An 18092-nucleotide genomic window follows, 5' to 3' on the forward strand; every position below is an offset into this window, starting at 1 on the left:
TTTCTTTTGAGTTGTGGATAATGTAACATCCCGCGTTTTTCCGTTAAATTTAATTTTAACACCGTCTTTTTTTTTTTAAAACATAATCTTTCGTATTTAAATTAATAGTTTCCGTGAGTAACGTTCATTATATTTCCGCTATTTAATTTTGACATCACCCGTTTACTCGAGCGTTTTAAAAATATTCGTTTGGTTAAATCCCGCACCCGCTTCTAAACTCGAGGGACTAAAATTGACACGGGGCAAACTAGTTGACTAGGTCAACTAGTCCACCCCAATCACCACCATTCAATCCCTCCATCTCTCTCTCTTTCTTTCTTTTTTTCTCTCAAGAACACAAACATAATTCATCATCTAAATTCGGATCGGGAAGCAAACTTCAAAACAAATTACATATTCGTGATCCTCTCATCATCCTCTTCGATTTGGTACCAATTTCATCCATTTTGGGTAACATTTCTAAAACACTAAATTTCTCTAAATTCGTTTTATATACTTGAAATTGTGTTAGTTAGTGTCTATGGCTCGTGTGTAACATGAATATATGTTTTGTTTGCTCGATTTGTGGTTTGGAGTAACTAGTTTGAGTTTTTGAAATGGGTTTGCTTAATCCTTGATTTTGGATGAGTTAATGTTGTTAGATTGTTAAAGTGCATGTTTTAATTGTGTTACTAGTATCATTAGCCACATTTGGATGTGTAGGTTGATTAAGAAAACTTCAAAAACCCGATTAATGATTTTGTGATGTTTGACTAGGGTTTGATAGTTCTTGACATGAACTTTTGGATGTTTAAATGCCATGGAATGTTATTTGTTAGTGTTTAGTAGTAATGTATGCTTCATTACCTTCAAAACGGCATATCGTATGTGTAAATTGGATTCCCGAATCATAAAATACGTTTTACGAACTTGAAACTTTGAAAATAAACCTTTCTTGATCAATTGACGAGTTTTCGGTTATTGTAATTGATGTTTTTGCTTGTGAAAGGTAGTTAATTGTATTCCTTGTCAAAAGAGCTTTCCAATGATATAAGATGCGTATTCTAAGTGTTTACGGTTTGCGTTTTGTGCTAAATTGAATTTTGAATCAAGACTTGAACTTTTGAAACTGACCAGGTACCAGGCCACGCCTAATGTCGCGGAGCAATTTGTCGCGCCGTGGCCCAAAGGGTGATTTTAGAACATGTTTTTCAAGCTTTCTGACCTTCAACATAGGCATTTGTCGCGCCGCGGAGCAATTTGTCGCGCCGTGACAATTGCCTGTTTCATCAGAACTTCAGCAAACTTGTTTTGGCCATAACTTTTTGACCGTAACTCCGTTTTCGATGAATCAAATATCGTTGGAAACGTAATAAGATTTCCTTTCTAATGGTAAGGTTTTTAAATGTCAACTCAAACTTTATTACAATCGTTCTAACATGTTTTTATACTTGATTCTTGCATGAAACTTGACAACGTGATTCACATGCTATACTATTCGAGTCGTAACGAGCCATAGGACTAATTGAACACATTTCACCCGACCTTGTGTCGTAACCGGTTAATTGATATAACTTAATTGTTTAGGTCAAGGCTAAGCAACTTTCATGCACACGTTTACTTGTTGAAGTACCTTTATACTCGTGCACTCGAGGTGAGATCATAGTCCCACTTTTTCGACAACTTTTTATACTTTTAAATTGTGGGCTGAGAAACATATACTTTGTTACATTTTGTACTACTTGCTTTTATACCTTGAACACAAGTACAAGGAAAACAAACATTCTACAGCGAGTTTAGAACAAAAATCCTCAATTCGATTATCATTAGTTACACTTGCCGGGTGTAAGCGAGAACTTATGTTATATGGCCATATGGGTTGACAACCCTCATCTTTGACGGTTCGCTACCGTCTACGGATGAAATATATTTTCGAGAATCAGTGTTTGTTCTAGCACTAAGTGATGGGGTATACAATGGAAGGAATGTTAAGCTTTGATAATTGGGTGCTCGCGAACCAACTTTTGGAATGCAACTTTTGGATGATCAATTTATGGAAATACTAAATCTTGTGGTTCAAAATATAACATTTACTAATACACCTATGATTTCACCAACGTTTTTCGTTGACAGTTTTCTATATGTTTCTCAGGTTCATACATGGCTATTTGATACATGCTTCCGCGTACATTCATACTTGCTTGGGGTCAAGCATACATGCATACACTCTGATTTCTTGCTTGGAGTCAAGCATACATACATGCATACGCTAGTGATAGCACTTTTGGATTCAAACTTATTGTTTACATACTTACGCTATTTATAGCAACTGTGATTTTAAACTAATTATGTCGCAAGATATTTCATTTGTACTTTACTACTTTTGTAAACTTAAACTTGTTGTCGATCCGTTTGGTGAACTAAACTTTGCAAGTCATGCACGTTTCAAATGAATGCGACATAATTTTGGTCAAACGCGTCTCATATAGGGACTATGACCACGCAACGGGACCTAAGTAGTGGCGCCGTTAATGACGATTTGGTCGGGTCGCTACATTTTTGAATGAGTCGAAGCTAAGGAAATTATGGGTTATAGCTGGGAGGTGATGGGTATGGTTCATGGGTATGCTCGTGAGGTCAATCTAGTGTTTATCATCTCCGTTGCGTCTACGTACTTTCCTGCAATATTGAATCTCAATATTGATACATTCGTGAATCCGAGGCCAACCTTGCACTTATTAAATGACGTTATATGTATTTTTACTACGAAATACAGTATTGTGAGCTTCATTTGCTCCCTTTTATATATATTTTTGGGACTGAGAATACATGCGCTATTTTTATAAATGTTTTACGAAATAGGCACAAGTACTAAAACTAATTCTACGTGGGTTTAAACCAGAAATATACCCTTAGCTTGGTAACATTAAACTACTTGTCTATGTACGGTAGGCGCGAATCCTAAAGATAGATCTATTGGGCCTGACAAACCCCATCCTGGCTATGAGATGCTTTAGTACTTCGAGGTTATTTTAAACACACATGATCTGGTGTACTTTAGAGGGTAAAACATGAACGTTAAGGCTTGTTACCGGGTGCCTACAACTTATAGAATACTTTTATACACTTGCGAGTGTACATATATTTATAAACGGAAATCTTGTGGTCTATTAATATATTGAAATGATTTTTATGATAAACCTGTGAACTCACCAACCTTTTGGTTGACACTTTAAAGCATGTTTATTCTCAGGTATTAAAGAAATCTTCCGCTGTGCATTAGCTCATTTTAAGGATATTACTTGGAGTCATTCATGGCATATTTTGAAAGACGTTGCATTCGAGTCATTGAGTTCATCAAGATTATTATTAAGCCAATTATAGTTGGATGTATTATGAAATGGTGTGCATGCCGTCAACTTTCATTGTAAAGAAAGTTTGTCTTCTAAAAACGAATGCAATGTTTGTAAAATGTATCATATAGAGGTCAAATACCTCGCGATGTAATCAACTATTGTGAATCGTTTATAATGTATATGAACGGGTCCTTTCAGCGTTTGTTCATTTTTATTAATTAATCATTTTTTTTTGGATATCGGTTTGGGATCACTCAGGGGGACTAAACCACCCACGCGTTCATCTCCCGTAATTACATAACCCGCCCCCAACTACTGCCTTGGAGGAAACCCGGACCAATCCGAGGGCATTGCCGGTAAAATCCCCATCCCCGCTACCCCCGCACTAAGCGAAAGACGACATAGGTGGATATTTCATGTCAGGGATAACATTGAGTGCAATGTTGCAGCCCAGCGGAGTCGAACTCCTGACCTCTCGCTAAGAGAAGCAGATCACTACCAGTTGAGCTACAGCTCAATGTTAAGTATGGCAATATAATTGACATGGACAATATCTATAATTTTCATGTAAGCAAAATTAAATGTTAATTAAGTAGATTAATTAAGAATTTGACATGTAGAATTATTTAATTTAATTTAATTAAGAAAATTACACGTATAATTATTATACGCACTTTATATAATGTCTAACATATTATTCAATTTAAACTTTAATGATCAGTGAACTTTAATTAGTAGTTATTAAGACATTTTAGGGTTTATTTAAAATTAGAAAAATCTAGTAATGGATATATGATGCATTTAAGTGATTAAAGTGGGTATATGTATTATTATTCATTTTATGTAAGTAAATATGTAATTTAATAAATTAAAAAGGGTATATATGATAAAATCTATTAAATATAACAAAGAGCAAATGGCTTGGCAGTATCGAGGTCACCTTTATAACTTTGAGGTTGAGGGTTCGAGTCCTGCTCACAACATTTCGTGGTGTATGATAGTGCTCCAAATGAACATATATTTAGTAGCAATATCCTTCCAATATGTAAAGTTTTCAGTTGCAATTGTTCTATTTTCAAGTAATATTCGTTTAATTAAATAAGTGCGAAGACAAAAGGCGAAAACGAAGATTTGAAGACGCAAACGTCCAAAAAGCTCAAATGTACAAGATACAATCCAAGTGGTTCAATTTATTGGTAAGAAACGTCTAAAAATGACAAGAGTACAAGTTGCGGAACGCAAAGTACAAGATATTAAATTATACGAAAGGACGTTCGAAAATCCGGAACCGGGACCTGAGCCAACTATCAACGCCCGACGCAACGGACTAAAAATTATGAGTCAACTATGCACAAGAATATAATATAATATTTAAATAATTATATAAATTATTTATATATTATATATATTTAAATAAAACGTCGACAAGCAAATGGCCAAAAATTTGTGAGCTGGATTTCGGACCTCCGCACTCGCGGAGCTCTGAAGGCTTAAACCTCCACGATCGCGGAGCACACCAGGATCAAAATTTCCTATAAATTCAACGAGCTTCTGCCGAGTTTTATACATATAATAATAATAATACTCCTCTGTAATAATAATAAATATATATATTATATATATATATATTATATATATAGTATAGTGTAGTTTTATATTAGATTAGTTTTGGGTTATGCAAAGGTTATTTTACGGGTTTTAAAGTCGGAGCTCTGTCCGTGTAACACTACGCGATAAATAATCAATGTAAGCTATGTTCTCCTTTTTAAATTAATGTTTCGTACTTAAGTTATTATTATGCTTATTTAAGACGAAGTAATCATGATGTTGGGCTAAAATACTAAAATTGGGTAATTGGGCTTTGTACCATAATTGGGGTTTAGATAAAAGAACGACACTTGTGGAAATTAGACCATGGGCTATTAATGGGCTTTATATTTGTTTAACGAAATGATAGTTTGTTAATTTAATATGAAGATTTACAATTGGACTTACCTATAAATAACCACATACACTCGATCGGACACGATGGGCGGGATATTTATATGTACGAATAATCGTTCATTTAACCGGACACGGGAATGAATTAATAGTCACTAGAATTATTAAAACAGGGGTGAAATTATATACAAGGACACTTGGTATAATTGTTAACAAAGTATTAAAACCTTGGGTTACACGCAGTCGATATCCTGGTGTAATTATTAAACAAAGTATTAAGACCTTGTTACAGTTTAAGTCCCCAATTAGTTGGAATATTTGACTTCGGGTATAAGGATAATTTGACGAGGACACTCGCATTTTATATTTATGACTGATGGACTGTTATGGACAAAAACCAGACGGACATATTAAATAATCCAGGACAAAGGACAATTAACCCATGGGAATAAACTAAAATCAACACGTCGAACATCATGATTACGGAAGTTTAAATAAGCATAATTATTTTATTTTCATATTTAAATGCACTTTTAATTATCGCACTTTTATTTATTGTCATTGTATTTAATTGCACTTTTAATTATCGTACTTTTTAATTATCGCAATTTTATTTTATCGCACTTTTATTTATCGCAATTTCATTATCGTTATTTACTTTACGCTTTAAATTAAGTTGTATTTATTTTTAATATTTTACATTAGATTTTAACTGCGACTAAAAGTTTTAAAATCGACAAACCGGTCATTAAACGGTAAAAATCCCCTTTTATAATAATAATACTACTTATATATATTTTTGTATTTTTACAAATATAGTTTTTAAATATATAGCGTTAAGCTTGTTTAAAAGATTCCCTGTGGAACGAACCGGACTTACTAAAAACTACACTACTCTACGATTAGGTACACTGCCTATAGTGTTGTAGCAAGGTTTAGGTATATGTAACACCCCAGCTTAACATGACTACAATATTGTCCGCTTTGCCCGCAGGCGCACGGCTTTTTCTTGGCGACCACACACGAGAAGCACTTTCCCAGGAGGTCACCCATCCAGGTAGTGCTCTCGCCCGAGCACGCTTAACCACAACGTACTCTCATTTCTACTCAGCCTGTGATCCCAAAACGCGTTGTGTCATTTAAGCGTGAGTATTACCTTATAATCCCATGATCACTCATGTCCATGGGTGATGTGGGATTTGCCTAGGGTGTTACATTCACCCCCCCCCCCCCCTTAGGGACTCATCGTCCTCGATGAGGTTTGCCCCACCACCCCCAACGGCACATGAGTGGCTCTGATACCATTCTGTAACACCCCAGCTTTGCCCGCAGGCGCACGGCTTTTTCTTGGCGACCACACACGAGAAGCACTTTCCCAGGAGGTCACCCATCCTGGTAGTGCTCTCGCCCGAGCACGCTTAACCACAACGTACTCGCATTTCTACTCAGCCTGTGATCCCAAAACGCGTTGTGTCATTTAAGCGTGAGTATTACCTTATAATCCCATGATCACTCATGTCCATGGGCGATGTGGGATTTGCCTAGGGTGTTACAGTATATCCCACTCTATAAATAAATAATTAAAACTTGTGTAATTTGTATCGCTTTTCGTATCAAAAATATATAGTATTTCACGTACACCTCGCACGACATCAAGTTTTTGGCGCCGCTGCCGGGGACTCGGCGAAACGCTATATTTTTAATTTATATTTTTATAAATATATTTATATATAATTTTTAGTAAAACAATGTAAAAAAAAACGCGTTTAAAACACATCCGCAGTCGCGGAGTTTTTGGACAGCAGACATCCGCACTCGCGGAGCCTCCCTGACGCGCCTGACAGAAACCCTAATTTCGCATTAATTACGGAGTTTATTATTATTATTATTATTATTATTTAAACCCTAAATAGGTTTTATTTATTTAATTAGTTAATTTAGTTTTTATTTAATTTGTATATTTAGTTTATTTAGTTTTATTAAATTATAAAATTAACACTTTTATAAAATAAATAATATAAAAATAGTATTTTTATAAAAATTGTACTTTTTATAACTTTAAGATTATTTTTATATTTTGTACCTTTTTATTTGTTTTAGCGTAATTTTTGTATTTTTCGCTCGTATTTAGTTTTAAGATATAGTTTTTTGCCGTAGTTATTTTTATTTCTAGATTTTTAGGCTTTGCCGTAAAATCCCTTAAGTGCTTTTTCTTTAGACTAAGATTTAGGTGCTTTAGAATTTTGCGACGCCGTTCTAAGTTTTTAGTACCTTTTTAAGTTATTGCCATTTGGGATATAGAATTCCTTTTAAGTTTTAATATTTTTAGATGCAACTTTTAATTCTTAGTTTTTAGTGCCTTTTGAAGTTACGACGCGCTACTTTCTATTTTTCGACGCCTTTTATTTTTCAACCCTTTTATTTTTCGACGTTTTTCGACGCGCACTCTTTTTCTTTCTTATTTCTCGACACGCTAGTTTTTAGGACTTAGAAATTTTCTCTACTTTTTCTCTAATAATTCCAAACGAAAAATTATTTTAAGCGGTTAAATTGATAGACATCCAAATTTTCTGCTTCGTAGTAATAGTTGGATTTGTTAGTGGCTGAGTTGTGAGCTTCCGATTTAAAGGGTTCTGGCTCCCTGCTGCATCTATTGGCTATTCGAAACGTCGGTAAAAGCAGAAAAGTCTATTAATTTGATAACTTATATAATTTTTATTTTTATAAATTATAGGATAATTAAGTAAATGCACCACATTGTAGCTAAAATTTAGTAATAAGCGCATTATGGAAAATCTCGAGAATATTTTGGAAACTCTTTATGACATCCGAAATCAATTTAATCAATACTCTTAAACGGGTGTTGATGACAATTCGTTCGGTCAATCTTGGATCACGAATGACGAAATAATAACTGGTTGTGAAATCTGTGGAGATTATCATTCAACATGGGAATGTTATTATTATGTTCCTATGGAAAATTACGCACCCATGGAACCTGAATGGAATAATTATGAAGAATACAATTCAAATTGGGATTATTCCCAAGAATATATCCAAACTCAACAACCAGAAGATGAGGAACATTATGTGTCTGAAAATCTTTTAGACAATATGGAAATCAAACTCGAAGAACTCGATGCTCAAAATGAACAAATGAGAGAGTTTGTAAATCGGCAAGCTGAAACCCTAGCAGATTACACACCTGTTGATCTGAGGAGTATTGTGCAAGAAAATTTCATATCATCGAATTTTGATGAATTCGAGAGCTCCGAAATCACCAATTATCCCGATGATACTTTTTATTCAGTTTTACCAATTTCACAACATATTGACACATTAGCCTCTACCGACAAAATCATAAATCCATCAATGGATGAAGAAGAAGTAAGGGTGACAAATTGGTACTCTTGGGAAAACGATAACGTTGAAAATTTTACCCCCGAGACCAAAGTGGAGGAACCAATAAGGACCGTTAATGAAGAAGAATTTGCTTCAATCCAGCCACAACCTTCCAACCCAATATTCTCAATAGACGAGTCATCTACCGAAGATGAACTACGAGCTGTAATAGATAATGACACCTCAGATTTCACCCAATTGGGTAATAGAGGTGAAACCTTTAATCCCGAGAATGAACGAGAGGAAATGTTAGGAATTGTCCACCCTATAGTATGTATGTCGGTATATAACGATCCATTTGACCAAGAACCAGAAAAGAGACATATCCATTTACTAAAAGCTACACTTAAAAAAGAATTAAGTAGTGATGATAGGGTGGGTCTAAACTTTAAACCCATTGATATATTTTATACCACCCGAGATGTAAATAACTGGCTCACTATTTTAATTCGTGGAACTTATTCTACCGACTTCACATGTCGTCAGCTAAGTGTGGGGAAGTCTAACCCCACTTAATGTTAAATTAGGGGTTCGGGTTAGTGCATAACTCGTTAATAAAAATGCACGATTAGGGTAAAAGACGCATTTTTAAAAATTAGCAAACAGTTCAGAAAAGCAACCGTTTTTGAAGAAAAACATGTGTGATAAAACAAGAAGGAATGAACGATGAGGCGCGCCATCTATCATTCGACGAGTTTTGTAATTACAAACTGGGTATTTTCAATCACTTTTCTACACTAATCACCCTCATGAATTTATAATTAGAGTCTGATTTCATGCAAATGAGGGCATTGCATGATCTCAAGTGTGGGAAAGGGTTATAAATTCTCTCGGGTTTATACTTGGCTTATTTTCTAAATATTGTGAAAATTTTAAAATTTTTCAACTAAATGAATTCAAAATCATGTTTATACATATTTATGAACGATAAAACTAGGTGTTAATACCGAAATTATTGTTACCCTAAAAAGAGGACATAAATTGAGAAACAACTAAAACGCTTGAAATTATTTATTAAGATATAAAAAGACGCATGAAAAAAAAGCCAAGTGTGGGGAGAATGTACCAAGTTATTCAATTAAAAACTATCTATCACATGTATCTGTAAAGTTATTGCAGGTGCTTTTGTTTTGGACTAAATTAACTGTTTTACCTGATTTATTGTAATACTTTTGAAAGAATAGATGGATCTACACGATGAATCAATTCCATCATTAAAAGAAAGTAAAGTCTTCCGAAAAAGACACGTGCTTCTTGATTTAGGTCAAGAAGTTGTCGTCCAGACCAGCTGTAGGTTGACGAAAAATCTAGAAAAGTCATCTCTAAAATCAGCAGAAAATCCACGGACCTCAGCATCAAACAGGGTAGCCATGTGGTCAGACTTATCCTAACCATGAGAGGATCTGTCTTGTAAAATGGGGAGGGCGCCGTGCAAATTAGCTTGATAAGACTAATGAATCAGACCCCCAGAAATGATAATCTCCTTTAAAGATTAAAAATCAGCATTTAAGCCTGATATTACTCAATCCTAGAAATTGACCTTAAAGATTGAGAATTACAAACTCATGGAATTCGATGATATCTAAACTCGAGCTTGAACGAGAAAATATTTTGATCAAAATTAAAACCGATTTGTTTTCTGAAAACCCATTTTCAATGCGTTCATTACCATTGAACGTAAAATCCTAGGAATTCACCTGGAATTCATTAGGTCATCTGAACCAAATCGGGTGTCAACCGTAAGAACGGTGGTTGCATAGCATGGTCGAAGACAGGACCTTGTGCCAGACCGAAAAATCATAGGATGATCTTTACTATTGCTCCTACAAAGGATAGTAATAGCATCCGACATGTTTTTGGACCATAATCAAATGCATGTCATTAGACATTGCCTTAACAGTTACTTGTTCATCGCTTTTCTTTACAACCGGACGGTAGTTTGCCGAAAGGTAATATACGGGACAATTAAACTGGACGTGTTGCTTTCCTAAATACAAGGTTAGCAAGTGGGTAACACAAAACCGCAAGTGTTGAGCTAAAATTTTCAAATCTGAAACCCACAAAATCCACAAAAATATTTTGCAAACACCGGTGAAGGGTTATTCCGGAAAACTTATCTAGGGTAAAAGTTAGATTGAATTTTTGAAAGATCAAATGTTTTCATAAAGATCCAATTTCCTTAAAGAATCTAAATTTTTAATAGTCATGTGGGACTGTAAACCACACCGTTACTATCATTGTTTATACCGCCGTATCAAAATCACTGATGTATAAAGTGTGAAGAATAAAGAAGTGATTCGTGTGATTTAATTTCAAGTTCTGTATTGCTTGAGGACAAGCAACGTTCAAGTGTGGGGATATTTGATAGTGCTCCAAATGAACATACATTTAGTAGCAATATCCTTCCAATATGTAAAGTTTTCAGTTGCAATTGTTCTATTTTCAAGTAATATTCGTTTAATTAAATAAGTGCGAAGACAAAAGGCGAAAACGAAGATTTGAAGACGCAAACGTCCAAAAAGCTCAAATGTACAAGATACAATCCAAGTGGTTCAATTTATTGGTAAGAAACGTCTAAAAATGACAAGAGTACAAGTTGCGGAACGCAAAGTACAAGATATTAAATTATACGAAAGGACGTTCGAAAATCCGGAACCGGGACCTGAGCCAACTATCAACGCTCGACGCAACGGACTAAAAATTATGAGTCAACTATGCACAAGAATATAATATAATATTTAAATAATTATATAAATTATTTATATATTATATATATTTAAATAAAACGTCGACAAGCAAATGGCCAAAAATTTGTGAGCTGGATTTCGGACCACCGCACTCGCGGAGCTCTGAAGGCTTAAACCTCCACGATCGCGGAGCACACCATGATCAAAATTTCTTATAAATTCAACGAGCTTCTGCCGAGTTTTATACATATAATAATAATAATACTCCTCTGTAATAATAATAAATATATATATATATATATATATATATATATATATATATATATATATATTATATATAATATAGTGTAGTTTTATATTAGATTAGTTTTGGGTTATGCAAAGGTTATTTTACGGGTTTTAAAGTCGGAGCTCTGTCCGTGTAACACTACGCGATAAATAATCAATGTAAGCTATGTTCTCCTTTTTAAATTAATGTTTCGTACTTAAGTTATTATTATGCTTATTTAAGACGAAGTAATCATGATGTTGGGCTAAAATACTAAAATTGGGTAATTGGACTTTGTACCATAATTGGGGTTTAGACAAAAGAACGACACTTGTGGAAATTAGACTATGGGCTATTAATGGGCTTTATATTTGTTTAACTAAATGATAGTTTGTTAATTTAATATGAAGATTTACAATTGGACGTACCTATAAATAACCACATACACTCGATAGGACACGATGGGCGGGATATTTTTATGTACGAATAATCGTTCATTTAACCGGACACGAGAATGAATTAATAGTCACTAGAATTATTAAAACAGGGGTGAAATTATATACAAGGATACTTGGTATAATTGTTAACAAAGTATTAAAACCTTGGGTTACACGCAGTCGATATCCTGGTGTAATTATTAAACAAAGTATTAAGACCTTGTTACAGTTTAAGTCCCCAATTAGTTGGAATATTTGACTTCGGGTATAAGGATAATTTGACGAGGACACTCGCATTTTATATTTATGACTGATGGACTGTTATGGACAAAAACCAGACGGACATATTAAATAATCCAGGACAAAGGACAAATAACCCATGGGAATAAACTAAAATCAACACGTCGAACATCATGATTACGGAAGTTTAAATAAGCATAATTCTTTTATTTTCATATTTAATTGCACTTTTAATTATCGCACTTTTATTTATTATCATTGTATTTAATTGCACTTTTAATTATCGTACTTTTTAATTATCGCAATTTTATTTTATCGCACTTTTATTTATCGCAATTTCATTATCGTTATTTACTTTACGCTTTAAATTAAGTTGTATTTTTTATTATTATTTTACATTAGATTTTAACTGCGACTAAAAGTTTTAAAATCGACAAACCGGTCATTAAACGGTAAAAACCCCCTTTTAGAATAATAATACTACTTATATATATTTTTGTATTTTTACAAATATAGTTTTTTAAATATATAGCGTTAAGCTTGTTTAAAAGATTCCCTGTGGAACGAACCGGACTTACTAAAAACTACACTACTCTACGATTAGGTACACTGCCTATAGTGTTGTAGCAAGGTTTAGGTATATCCCACTCTATAAATAAATAATTAAAACTTGTGTAATTTGTATCGCTTTTCGTATCAAAAATATATAGTATTTCACGTACACCTCGCACGACATCAGTGTATATATTCGTGTTTTGTTGATGCATATTTGTATGACCGTCATTGGGCGAATAACGTTTATTATTACATTGTACACCTAGTTTATGTACACGCGTGAAACTGATCAGTTACAGGAGCATATGTAACTGTTGGACCATAATATGTAGGGGCCCATTCGTGTGAATGAGGCCCATTAGGGTTAATGCTTAGTTTGCCTATAAATATCAAGTTCATGCGTTCTTTAGGGTTAAGAGATAAAAAGTCTAAACCCTAATTTGGAGAGCCGTTTTGGAGATCCTGTGCATAGGGGATATCATGCTCGATCTCCCCTGGCACCCATGTTTCTCTATTTAAATCAATCATGTAATTTCGACGTATATTAAACTATATTGATTTATCTTAGATTCGTGTTTATCTCTTCATGTTCATAATGTTCATCTTTTATTTTGTTCTGAAACGTGAATCGATGCTTGTTTATGATCAAAAGATCAGTATTGGTGAATCAAGGGACCAACATGTTTGTATTAGGTGGATGTGTGAATTTGCCTTTAAAAAAGAAAATCTCCTATTTATCTATTTAACACATCACATATTTGGATAGATAGTTATTCTATATGTAAAGTTAATTTATATTATTAATTATTGATTATTATTATTTATGGTTATATACTTATATGTAATATTTAAAAACAATCTCCTAAATATATTTATCTATTTACATCACATGTTTAGATAGATAGCTATTCTATATTTAAAGTTAATTTGTATTATTAATTATTGATTATATGTAATATTTAATTCTCCAAGTTTATTCTACCGAAGATTTACTACAAAAAAGTTTTCATTTTGTGATATTTGCTTAGTTTTTGACGCCTTAAAATGTAAATAATTTGACATGACATTTGCTTAGTTTTTGACGCCTTAAAATGTGAATAATTTGACATGTTTTTGACACCCATAAGTGTCACAAATGTAACATCCCGTTTTTCTTCATACATGTCTGAGGTACTTGATTGATCTTTAGAATGTTCATACCTGGTTGTATAATAGTATAAAGATGATTGTACGATGAGTGCATGAAGTGTACCAAGCGTACACGTGTTGCTTGTTCGAATGTCGAAGAAAACTGGACGTTGTTTGAGTTACATGATGTGTACGTACCTTTTCGATCCCAAATAAAGTTTGAGTTGACATTTCAAAACCTTACCATTAGAAAGGAAATCTTATTACGTTTCCAACGATATTTGATTCATCGAAAACGGAGTTACGGTCAAAAAGTTATGGCCAAAACAAGTTTGCTGAAGTTCGGATGAAACAGGCAATTGTCACGGCGCGACAAATTGCTCCGCGGCGCGACAAATGCCTATGTTGAAGGTCAGAAAGCTTGAAAAACATGTTCTAAAATCACCCTTTGGGCCACGGCGCGACAAATTGCTCCGCGGCGCGACAATAGGCACGATCTGGTGCTGTTCAGCCTTTTAATGAGTTAAATGAAGGGCAAAGTTGGTATTTCACATATGGACGGGTTTTTGGCCATAAAACTGATCCCAATCTTATCCAAACCTCATTCTCTTCATTCTCCTTCCCTCCCACTCACACACCAAACCCTAGAGAGAGAGTAAAGGGTTTAGAGAGAGAAAGCTCAAATCGGGGAAGAAGAAGAGTGTTTTGGGTCGGGTCACAAGAGTTGAAGTTGTTCTCCTCGTTCACGGCTACGTCGTGGTAGTAATGGTATGTTCTAATTCCGAAATTCATCTTTATGATTTAATATTCAAGTTAGGGTTTTTAGATTTTTAGTTGTAAAACCCATTTAGATGATGAAGTGGGTTTATGGAAACTAGTTATTTTTGATACATGGCGGGTTTTGGGTTGATTGACGTTTTGGCCATGATTAGGCTTTGGTTTTGGGTGTACTCACTTAGTTTAGTGATTTTGGAAGCGTTGGAACCCTTTTTGGGTGTATTTGAGTTGACTAATTTTGTAATGGGTCAAAATTAGGGTTTATGTGTCAAAATGGGTTTTGAGTCAAGTTTTGGTGAATTAAGTATGTAAATACTTGTTTTAGGTGTTATTTGGTGTTTTGGTAATATAATCACTAGTCGTTAGTGATTTTGGGCGTTTTTGAGACTTAGGTCAAAATGGGTCGACTTTGATTGGGTCAAATTTGGTAATGACACTAAATTGAATTAAATGGATGTTAAACACTTTTTGTTAAGTGTTAAATGGCATTTTTGAATGAAAGTGAACGTGAGAAATGATTTCGGGTTGAAATTGGTATTTTAACCAATAAAGTCAAACTTGGTCAACCATGAAACGGGTTTTTGGGCAATATACAAGATAGTATGCATTTAATGGCTAAAGTTGATGTATTTGGGTATTTCGGGAACGCGGGAACTAGTCTCGTTAGTTTTGGACCTTCGGGTGTCGTTAAATGTATAAAAAGGTGTATTTTGCACTTAGGTGTCTAAATGGGTGGATTGTGGAGGTAGGTATAAACCCTTGGTTAAGGGTGTTTGCGTCAAATTCTCTTGAAGGGAATGTGTGTTGATTGTGTGAATACCTATATGTATATTATAGGTAAAAGCTTGCTCGGTTGCGTTTGGTGGCGACTTTACATACATGACTTGTGCATGCATCTCGAGGTGAGTGGAATAATTATGCGTGTACGTATATAATGTATTTATTTGTGTGATATGAATGTGGAATTGTCACGGTGTTCAAGACACCACATTCTAAGTAACGAGTAGCATTGTCGCGGTGCTCAAGACACTACTCATTGTTTGATTGACATGTGGTATTGTTGCGGTGTTCAAGACATCACATTGTCATGGGAGTGGAATTGTCGCGGTGTTCAAGACACCACTCATTGTTTTGATTGACATGTGGAATCGTCGCGGTGTTCAAGACGCCACATTGTCATGGGGGTGAGTTAGTCGCGGTGTTCAAGACATCACCCGGGGGATTAGTGATTACGCGGTGTTTAAGTAACACTAATGGATGTTATGAACTCCGATGGTCTTTCAAGTACCGTTCCCTTGTACGATTGGTTAACCATGGTTGAGTGAATTTGTATTTAGCATATTAAATTGTGAACTATATGCTATTGTTGTTGCTAGCTTCTTGTGAATTGTGGATAGTAGTTTATGCATGATGTTTGCATGGCTGTCGAATTGCTAGCTTGTATGCGGTATTGTGTAAGTGTTTGCAAGTAAGTAGATTATATATGTATATGTATAATTATTGCATTCACTAAGCGTTAGCTTACCCCTCTCGTTGTTTACCTTTTTACAGGTATTGTGATTGTGAAGCTAGCTAGTTGATAGACTAGTTGCGTAGTAGCGCTTGGGCTCTATGGGGTAGCTTTCGGATATGGATGTGGATTGGGGATTTTGTAGATCCTCGGGATTATGCTCTTGGTATCGGGTTGGGCTATTGTGTCTTAACCGTGGTGTTGTATAAATGTTTCGAGGTCGCATCGTTTGGTTGTGTCGAGTCAAACCTTGTATGTGAAATACATTCTCGTAAGGATGTATGGTGTCATTGTAAACCAAGAGTCGAGATAAAATGTTTAACGTGTTATTATGATAAATTGTATATGGATAACTATTTCGAAATGGTTTGTATACTTGGGTGATATTGGGACCTAACAAAAAAAAAAAAAGTACTCCGTTTTTGGTTAAACGGTTTGGGGTTGTTTCAAGTGGTATCAGAGCATAGTATAAGGGAATTAGGTGACCTTGGAATAGGTGCCTAGTCTTAGACTTTTGACGGATGTGCGTTATTTGCGGGACTTGTAGGAATACGGGTCGGATTGAGATTTGTTAGTGCCTTAGAGTAGGTGACTAACTAGGACTTATTTTTGTCAAAAGTGTGATTATGTGGGGCCTTATTTCGTGTGTGAATTAGTGCCTTAGATAGCTAGTGCCTAATGTAAGTAGGCGAACGTGGACATTGTTTTAGTGATAGTCACCTAGGATGTAGGTTGACTTGTGGTTGCAGTGTACTTGTGTACATTTATTATTATATTGTATATAGGTGTATATATATATACAGGTATCTTTTGTGTGGTATCCTAGGAATGAATCTATTAGAGAGATTCGTATGTTTGACGGTTTTGAGTGATCAAGTTCACGTAAGGACTTTGGTCATTCGGGTACTAGAATTTATCGCGTGTTATTTTGTGTGAATGTTGCGTCAGTCCGGGTAAAGTACTTTGCGTGACCGTGTGGAAATGGTAAGGTACACATTTGTAATAATGACCGATCACCATTATTACGAAAGTGTATCTTGACACTAAGCATGACATGACAAGTACCGAACGGAGGAAACGTGGCATGGTTGGGGTAGAACGGGACGAATTAGGAATCTTCTATTGGTTCCTAGGGTATAGTAGTCTCGAGTGATGTGCTTGTTGTCACATCAGGTTCTTTGTGAGTCGGGAAGTGTACGATGGATTCGGTTAGTTAAGTGAGCGAGCCAACTCACGACTTTGGTGCGTGCTTAGTCACCCTGGGTAGTGGGTGCACTGTTGAGATTGTTATTGGTTTTAGTTACCCATCGTAACTGGGATGACGAAATTACTCTTGTGTGTGTGCGACGAGGACTTGAATTCCGTAATGGAATGCGACAAGTTTAATGATTGTAGTTTTGAGTTACACTCGGTAGAGTGTGTGGTTAGAGAATCGTGTTAGGATTCTTGTTGTGTGTGTCGCCTTGGAATTGGCGAATCGGGGAGTCCTTGGGTCATTAAACTCATGGGAGTGGGACCCGTATGACGATGGTTGCGTTAGTGTGTTGTTGATTATAGGGCAACATTCTTAAGGGAATACCCCTTGTAGTAGTGGTTTTATCGAGGTGTAGAAAGGATGTAAGACTTGGTGTTTCCAAGCATCCCCTTAGTGATTGGATGAAAGGTTTCGTTAGGCTATGTTGTTTTGGCCTTGTGGTGTGTGTAGCGTGTGATCGCTAGAAACTTTCAAGAAGACAATAAACTGTAAGGTTTGTCGGATAGGTGTGACTTCGAGTTATTATTGTGGTAAAATGGGTGACATCGGGTGTATGA

The sequence above is a fragment of the Rutidosis leptorrhynchoides genome, chromosome 3 (assembly GCF_046630445.1).
Source record: "Rutidosis leptorrhynchoides isolate AG116_Rl617_1_P2 chromosome 3, CSIRO_AGI_Rlap_v1, whole genome shotgun sequence".
Classification (NCBI taxonomy): domain Eukaryota; kingdom Viridiplantae; phylum Streptophyta; class Magnoliopsida; order Asterales; family Asteraceae; genus Rutidosis; species Rutidosis leptorrhynchoides.